The sequence below is a fragment of the Drosophila subpulchrella genome, unplaced genomic scaffold (genome assembly GCF_014743375.2).
Source record: "Drosophila subpulchrella strain 33 F10 #4 breed RU33 unplaced genomic scaffold, RU_Dsub_v1.1 Primary Assembly Seq381, whole genome shotgun sequence".
Taxonomy (NCBI): Eukaryota; Metazoa; Arthropoda; class Insecta; order Diptera; family Drosophilidae; genus Drosophila; species Drosophila subpulchrella.
In genome coordinates this window covers 143,740-152,747 of record NW_023665603.1, presented here as the reverse complement: position 1 = coordinate 152,747, position 9,008 = coordinate 143,740, and positions in this window count along the sequence as shown.

Genomic DNA, 9,008 nt, shown 5'->3' with positions numbered 1-9,008 from the left:
CATAAGCAATTTTACAAACACTTTGTAGTACTTGGCCACAATGTCTAAACACATATCCGTCCCAAGAAGTTTCTCACGTGCCTGGTAATATGACCGCAGTTGAGAGCAATGGGCCTGGGCAGTGCTAAGTCGGCATGTCTGGCATCCGCGACCGTTCTGTCGCCATATGAACATAAACCTCCTCTCTGCAGCGGCAACTCTTCGTCATCACTTTCTTATATTTATAAGCCCTGACCCTGAAAAATAAACATAAATAAAAAATAAATAAACAATCAACATAAAAGAATTAAGAGTAGATACTACCGAAGAGAAATCAACAACAACAAGCTGGAAAGACTGATTAAGTAGAGATGGAATTATGGGCCGCGGGCCAGTGAAAATATGATTTAACAAGGTACTATGAGGTACCCTTTACTTAGCTAAAGGGAACAAAGGGAAATAGAGATAAAGCGATATTGAAATGCGACACTCACCCGCGATCTCAATATACAAGTAGAATATGGTTATGCGGGGGTTAGACAGTTTTAAGCGTTATGGGCGTTAAAGTGGGCGTGGCAAACTTTTTTTTGGATCCGTTAAAGTTCAGTTTTAGTTTTTTATCTAGCTTAAAATTTGCGGGCGCCACAGGTTTGGGCGGCTTGTGGACGATAGAGTGGGCGTGGCATATTCGCGTAACAAACTTACGCTGCGTACAAGGCTGCGGATTCTAAATCTGAATCCAAATTCTCTATCTTCGATAGTTTTCAACGTTTGTGGGCGTTACAGTGGGCTTGGCAAACTTTTTTTTGGTCAATCGATAGCTACTGATAAGAACAATACATTTCAGTTAAAATGTTTATTCTAGCGCTAAAACTGTAGGAGTCACAGTTTTGGGCGGTTTGTGGGCTTTAGAATGGGCGTGGTACCCTGCTGAAACAAACTTGCGCTGCGCAAGAAGCTCAGAAATCTACATACCAAGTCCCAACTTTCTAGCTTTTGTAGTTTCCCAGATCTCAGCGTTCATCCGGACGGACAGACAGATGGACAGACTCGACTCGAATAGTGATCCTGGTCAAGAATATATATACCTTATGGGGTCGGAAACGCTTCCTTCATCCTGTTAAATACTTTCCGACGAATCTAGTATACATAAAATGAATAGCGCATATTAACTGACTATTATTTACGAAAATAACACCCCCCGTCTGGGGTACAGCTCAAAAATTGCAAGCCTTGATTGATTTTCTAAAATCAAGTCTCAAACGATAAAGGGACGTAATTCCACCTCACCCAGAAATTAAAACAATAAACAAAACGATGAAAATAAATTCACCTTCTCCCATGCAGCTACCAAAGAGAAAGAAATTTTGACTGAAAGGTTGCCCGGGGCCACTCGTAAGCGCAAAGTGCGAAGCAACGTGCCAAATAAATCCAAAATCCTGTGCAGCGAAATCAACAATAGTGAGGGCCAAACTGCCACTTGTGTCTACGAAGGGAGCATCAACGAACAAACCGACGATGTCCAGCTGATGCAGCCGAGAAGACTGACACTTCAAATTAATTAAAATTAATAATATTAAATATGTATAAGAAACAAATTGTTAAAATTGAGCGGAACCATTAAAAGCCAATTAGGAGGATGGTCTGTAAAGCTATACTCAAAGATAGGTAGAAATTTGCAAACAACGGAATTTAATGTTAAAATGAAAAATGAAATAGAATAGAAAATTAAATGAAAACAAATAGAATAGATGAATTCGAAACACTCAATGATATAGGTATTAGATACGCCCAAAATGGGGTTAACTGATACGAAAACTGGGGAGTCCATTACCAATGTAGCCGGATTTGGGGTGGGTTCTTTGAAAACCACTCCCTCTCCAACACAACGGGAATAAATTTATCGTGCCTGAAAAGAGGAAAGAATATGTAAAGTTCGTCGGTCTTCTGTACAAACTGCCCATTTTACCAGCTCCCCTTTAATAGGTTTTTACCAACACATTATTATATTTCGGTTCACTTTATAATTTTATTGAAAAGCTTCGTGTACTGGTGCATAACGCTGATAAAGAAAATGATAAGATATATGTCTAGGTGCAATTTCCAGTGCTCAGACTTAAATTCGATGAAATAATTTATAAGAAAATACATCTATATGTTTCTAACGTAGTTTTTAAAAAAGTTATGAAAATATATATTTTTTATTGACATTGCTCATGCTGTCGTCATGTGTAAATGTGCATTTATATATATATATGTATATATATATAAATAAATACCCTTCAGTTCTGCAGTAGGGACGCGGTGACATGGCTCAAGGCAAAAAGCTTTTTTGTTTTTTTTTTGTGCCTAAAACGCTGTGCCGCTGTTGACGTCAGCAGAGAGCAGTCGGCGCAGCGTAGAAGACTGCCCACGAAGACGATCGTGCAACAAAGAGAGGCAGATATTCGGATATTGCCCTCTCTTTCTTGTCTTATAATCTGCCTGCACTCCGCGCTTGCAGAGACAAATTTCGGCCGGTCCGTTATTTTTTTTTGCGTCTCTCCGTTATGTTCGGCTAGCGACTAATATTTCGGCGGAAAAATTTTCGTGGAGCAGCGACATGTGAATGCCCTCATATTTTAGGAGTATTATTGTGTATCGAAAATATACAACTTATATTGTTTTATAAAAGTAAATTATTTGATTATAGTAAAATTAAGTAATTTGGATTTACTTATAATGTTATGTTTACTTATTATACATTTTTATAACAATATATTTTTTAGTGTAATTATAGAAAATTAGTCCGTTAAAATTGATTTCAATATTTAAAACCTTAGTAGTATTAGTATTAACATTTTTAAAAAATTCGTATTGTATTTTTTACTCAAGAAGTACAAATTATATAGTCGGATATATTTCGCCTTAGAAAGGGTACAAGTGCAGTGGCACGCGCCAACAGCGAAGAGAAAACAAAAGAAATCATGTAAAGGGGTGAGAGGACTTGGTGCATTCTGTTTGAGTGATTGAAAGGGAAGCATCCATTTTAATTGTGCGCAGCAGAGTTACTTTAATCGTTTCTTTAAGTTATTAAAATAAAGTCAGGTAAGTACTACGTTAAGTTTAAGATGTTGTGCATTGATCATAGTTTAAAGTACGTAAATTTTGAAGGTATTCAATGAGTTCCGTTAGCCGAAAGTGGATGACGAAATGTTTTGTGCCAATAAAAATCCTGCAAAGTAACCGTTTGCACACAGCTATAAAAGGTAAATAAACAATTAAACAAATAAAACGCATTTTTTAAACATATGTTTTTTCAGGAGCGTTGGCCAAGGACTCAGAGGACCCTGACAAAGTTTTAAGAACGGCGATGACTAACGTTAAAAATAAGCTTACGAAGCAAAAAAACATAATTAATAATTGTACATTTTTTGAAAATCTAAAAATACCATATAGTTAAAATGAATTAAAATTAAATTAAATAGGTATGTATTTTAAATTCTATATTTTTATAATTGAAAACTCAATGAAAAATTTTGATTTTCACAAGTGATTCACTTGGGACGTGTCACTTGCAAGTGATTTCACAAGTGAAAACTCAAGGAAAAATTCTGATTTTCCCAAGTGATTCACTTGGGACGTGTCCCTTGCAAGTGATTTCACAAGTGAGAACTCAAGGAATAAATCTGATTTTCCCAAGTGATTCACATGGGACGAGTCACCGGCACGTGACAGGCCATACGAAAAATGAGTATAAGGAACAAGTGAAATCCCGTAGGACTTCGAAAAATTTTCATTTGAATTTTCACTTGTGAAAATGCGGACATCCCATACAATTTTCTATATGGAGCGTCACTTGTTCTTCACTTGTGCACGAGGACATGTCCCAGGTGATTCCCAAGGTGATTCACAAGTGAAACTTTTTTTTTTGTTTTGCTTCTTAGTTTTTCCAGCGCTTTTGTGTTGTTGATGTTGAGTTCCGTGACCATTTGTACACAGAGAAAAAAAAATATCAAAACTGGTCATCAATCGGGTATTTTTTATATCAATTTTGATTCCTTATGTTGCCATATCATATTCATATTTTCGAACATATGACATTGATATTTTCGAACATGTCAATTTGGTATTTTTCATACCAGATTGATATGAGCACATATCAAAGTTGTGACCAAATTGTGGTATTTTGTAATATCCAACTGATATGCTTTCATATCAAACTGATATGCTTTCATTTCAAACTGATATACTTTCATATCAGATTGATATGTTTGTAATATCAATATTAATCACTTTTGTTTTTACTTTTTTGAATCTTATAAACAAATAAATATTGAAAACCCATAAGATCGCTGTAAATATTTATTTTTTATATATTTCGGATCAATTATAAAAATTATTTCAGGACTTATCAATAAATGACCGATCACTCTGTACTCGGATGCCTCCTGTAGCCTTGCATCAGCGCCAGGAAGTCCTTCTGTCCTCGATGGAAGCTTTCCAGCGAAGTGGTGAACGCCAACTTGCCCAGTTCAGCATCTTGGCCAGCCATTTGACTTTGTGTAGTGCAGTATGTGTTGTCATCCACCGAAGCGCACGTTAAAGTGTCCAAGAAATAAATATTTTAGAATTAGACAAACATCAAGTACAATTGAAAATGAGATACTTAACTTACCATTTGCAAAAATAAAGAAACAACATGTGTAAATGTTTCACTTTGTACACTTTCACTTTTCGTCGAATGTTAGAGTGGCCGCGGCAATTCTGTCAAAAAATATCTTTTGTACCATACTTAATACCATAAATACACAAAAAATACGAAAGCACAGTCATACTTTTTTTTCGAAGACTTTTCGATGTTACGATTGATATGAAAAACATATCAAATTAATACGAATATATATTAATATGATGCAAAATCATATCAATTGGAAATGTTGATATGAATTCGTATCATGCTGATATGAATTCGTATTATTTTGATATGTATGACAATATCAATCGGGTATTGTTCCGTTTTTTTCTCTGTGTAGTGATAGAACTTCCTCTAGCTTCGTCTTTCTCCCATTAGCTGGAGGAACGGAGGTTCTGGTTCGACCATGTTGATTTCCCGTGACTTTTAAGAAGTTTCGCCAATAGTTACGGTTGAATTACGGTATTGTATTATGAAGGAACCTTGCAGTTGTAGAAGTTTTTCGTCTAGCGAGACTGGCCCATTGAAGTCGTTAAGCAGTATGGTGCCTGGCAGTATTTCTTCGAAATCCGGTATGTGTTGATTGTTGATCGTCTTACATTCTGGTTCTCGATGGTTCAGGAGAGCGTTTACGCAAGTATCATTGCTTAAGTCTAACAAAATTTCTGAATTACAAATTGTCTTATCATTATGGAATTCACAAGGATTTTTAATTGCAAATTATTCTCTCTTACATTCTAACAAATTTTCGTATTTTATATCATTGATTACTTGGGCTTTTTTTATTGCTTTAATTTTTAAAGTTCTACAATTATCTGTTTTAATGGTTGGGAGGCTAATGATACAAATGAGGTCGTTGCCATTTGTGGCTAAATTAACTTTAGCAAATTTCAATAATTCCTCTATGTTAAAAAATAAGTCATTTTCTTTTTTAAAAATATCTTCAACTACTGTGGTTTCTGTGCTTGTAAATACAAAAGAATATATTGTGTTCGATTTGGCCCATGTAATTGCGTATATAATGTTAATTATTTCTTCTTTTATTAATTGAATTTTATACCTTAAAATATTTGCTTTCTGATTTACGATTTCTTCTGAACTCTGGGTAAGTTCCAGTATTGCATTAGTGGCTTTAGTAAGTTGGTTAATTTATTGATTAATTAATCTGTTAATTACTACCTGTTTATTGTTGTTTTTTAATTGCTCATTTATCTTATTTTCTAAGATCTCATAGTCGTGGTGGTCTGGTGATCCCGCCAGCCATTTCCATGAGGTACCTATTGCTTCAATTGCCCTTCTCTGTCTCTTTTGAGTTTGGGGTATGCGTAAATCAGTATAGATCTGTTTTAATTCGTAGGAAAGGTAGGGGTGTAATGGATGAGATGAGGTGAGTGAGTTTCTTCATAGCTGAGTAAGTTAAAGATGTGGATGATTTTAAATGTTCCGTCTTCCTTAGCCGCAAATCCGGTTTTGAGTGAGATGATTTGTGAGTTGGAATCCCCAAGCATGTTGGTAAAAATAGTGTGAAAAATTAAGTTCTTATATTATTTTTATACCCGTTACTCGTAGAGTAAAAGGGTATACTAGATTCGTCGGAAAGTATGTAACAGGCAGAAGGAAGCGTTTCCGACCCCATAAAGTATATATATTCTTGATCAGGATCACTAGCCGAGTCGATCTAGCCATGTCCGTCTGTCCGTCTGTCCGCCTGTCCGTATGAACGCTGAGATCTCGAAAACTATAAGAGTTACAATACTAGGATTAGGCATGCAGATTCCTGAGATTCATGCGCAAGTTTGTTTCAGAAGAGTGCCACGCCCACTCTAACGCCCACAAACCGCCCAAAACTGTGGCTCCTACAGTTTTGATGCTAGAACAAAAATTTTAACTGAAATGTATTCTTCTAATCAATACCTACCGATTGGCGTGATTGATTGCCACGCCCATTTTAACGCCCACAAACCGGCCACAAACTTCAAAAAATCCTAAATATGAACGCGGAAAATATCAAAGATAGAGAAACGGGAGTTCAGATTTAGATTCCGTAGGCTTAAGCGCAGCGCAAGTTTGTTACGCGAATATGCCACGCCCACTCTTACGCCCACAAGCCGCCCAAATCTGTGGCGCCAACAATTTTTATGCTAGATAAAAAATTTTAACTGAAATGTATTGGTCCCTTGAATACCTATCGATTGATCTAAAAAAAAGTTAGCCACGCCCACTCTAACGCCCACAACGCTTAAATCTGTCTACCGCCGGTAGGTTGCGCATTTGCTGCTGGCTTATCTCCATTTTCCGTTGGTCCCTTTAGCTGAGTAACGGGTATCTGATAGTCGAGGTACTCGACTATAGCGTTCTTCCTTGTTATGTATAATTTTTCTGTTTGTATTTTAATAGTGGTCATTTTGTTTTCTGCTACTTTCTCAGCTTTGTATCTAGGTGTAAGTTTGCTTCCTAGCCTTCTATCTATTTTTACGTGGACTGTATCGCCTGGCTTAAAAAGTTTTGGTTGTACCTTGCCCTGATTATGATAATCGAGGTCGGCTGTTTGTTTTTTTTGGATTTTCTTCTGCTGAACTGGAGATTGTGCTTCTAAAAAATATGTCTATCGGACTTTCCTTTGTTACCGAATGGATCGATTTATTATATTCCTGAACTGCTTTGAAGATTAAGTCCTCAAATGTCATGCTCCCGTTTTCTTTTTTGAGGCACCGCATGATTTCGGATAGAGTTGAATGAAACCTCTCTATTTGTCCGTTACTTGTCGATGCGTACGGAGCAGTCGTGTGCACTGATATTTTGAGTTCATCTTCTAACATAAACTTGATTGCTGCTGAGCCTAGTGAGCGTTCATTGTCCATTATTATCCATTTCGGCATACCGAAAGCAATTAACATTTCCCTCAACGGATTTTTAATATCTTCGGATGCTCTTGACTCTAAAATTTTTACTTGAGCATATTTTGAAAATTTGTCGATTTCCGTAAGACTATGTTTTTCTGTGATATAAATATCAGTGTGAACTATTTCTCCCGGGTAATTCGGAATGGGGGTCGGTTGGATCTCTCCTTTGGGGGGTGTCTATCGTATTTCGATTCTTTAAAAGATTGACAGGCTTGAACTATTGTTTGAATTTTCTTTATTGGTTGTGGAAAAAAATAGTTTTTTAAAATTTGTATTTTATTTTCTTTTGCATCTCTATGGGCTCTTTTATGTTCGAGGGTTATTATTTCGTTTTTTTGAGATTCTGAAGTTACGTAGTCTATTTCGTTTTGGGTGAACATTACTTTAAATGATTTAAAATAGGTGGGGTAAATGTTTTGAATTTTTCCCATTACTTCTTCGGATGTAATGATTCCGTTTATAAGTTTAGGGTCAAGTCTGTTAGTTAAAATTGCTATAAGTTTTTCTTCTGTATAAGATTTTTGTATAATAATATGTCTGTGGTATGTTGGAAATGGTATTTCAAAGCTATAGGAATCTGTGTCGTCTGTCAGTAAATATATCTGGTTTTTAAATACATTAATTGGAGCTTCTACCGAAAATATGAGATTGTGTGACGAGCTTTCGTCGCTATGGACTAATCCTGAGGAACTGATAGAATTCATTTCAGGGGGGGGCTCGGGATAACGCATCCGCTACTACGTTAGCTACTCCAGGCTTGTACCTGATCTCGTGGTTATATTCGCCAATGAGATCTCTCCAGCGTTTTAGCTTAGCGTTATGATTATTTACGCTATTTAAAAAACTCACCTTCGAATACCCGTAAAGGTAATGCCTTAGGCTTTGGAGGGCCCAAACTATAGCAAGCATCTCTCTTTCGTTGGTTGCATAGTTCTCCTCGGTTTTTGACAGGGTGCGAGAAATAAACGTTATTGGCCTACGATTTTGTTCCAACACCGCGCCTATTGCTTAGCTTGAAGCATCGGTAGTCAGCTGGAATTCTTTTCCAAAATCTGGATATGCAAGGGTAACGTCTCTGGAGACGAAGGTATTTTTAAGTTTCTCAAATGCTGTAATCGCGTCTTTGCTCAGGTCTATAGCAGTTCTGCTTGACTTGGTCTTAGATATACGGCCTTCTTCGCCTCTTAGAAGGATGGTTAAAGGTTTTGCTATTTTTGCATAGTCTTTTATGAACCGCCTATAATAACCTGTCATGCCCAGAAAAGAATGGAGATCTTTTGATGTTTTCGGGACCGGAAATTTTGTAATCGCTTTTATTTTATCTATGTTGGTTTTAACTCCATTTTCTGATATTGTGTAATGGTCCACTTCATTTTTGCTAAAGACTATGATATCGTCCACGTATACATAGCAGATTTTCCCTATGTATTCTCTCAGTATGTCGTCTAAAG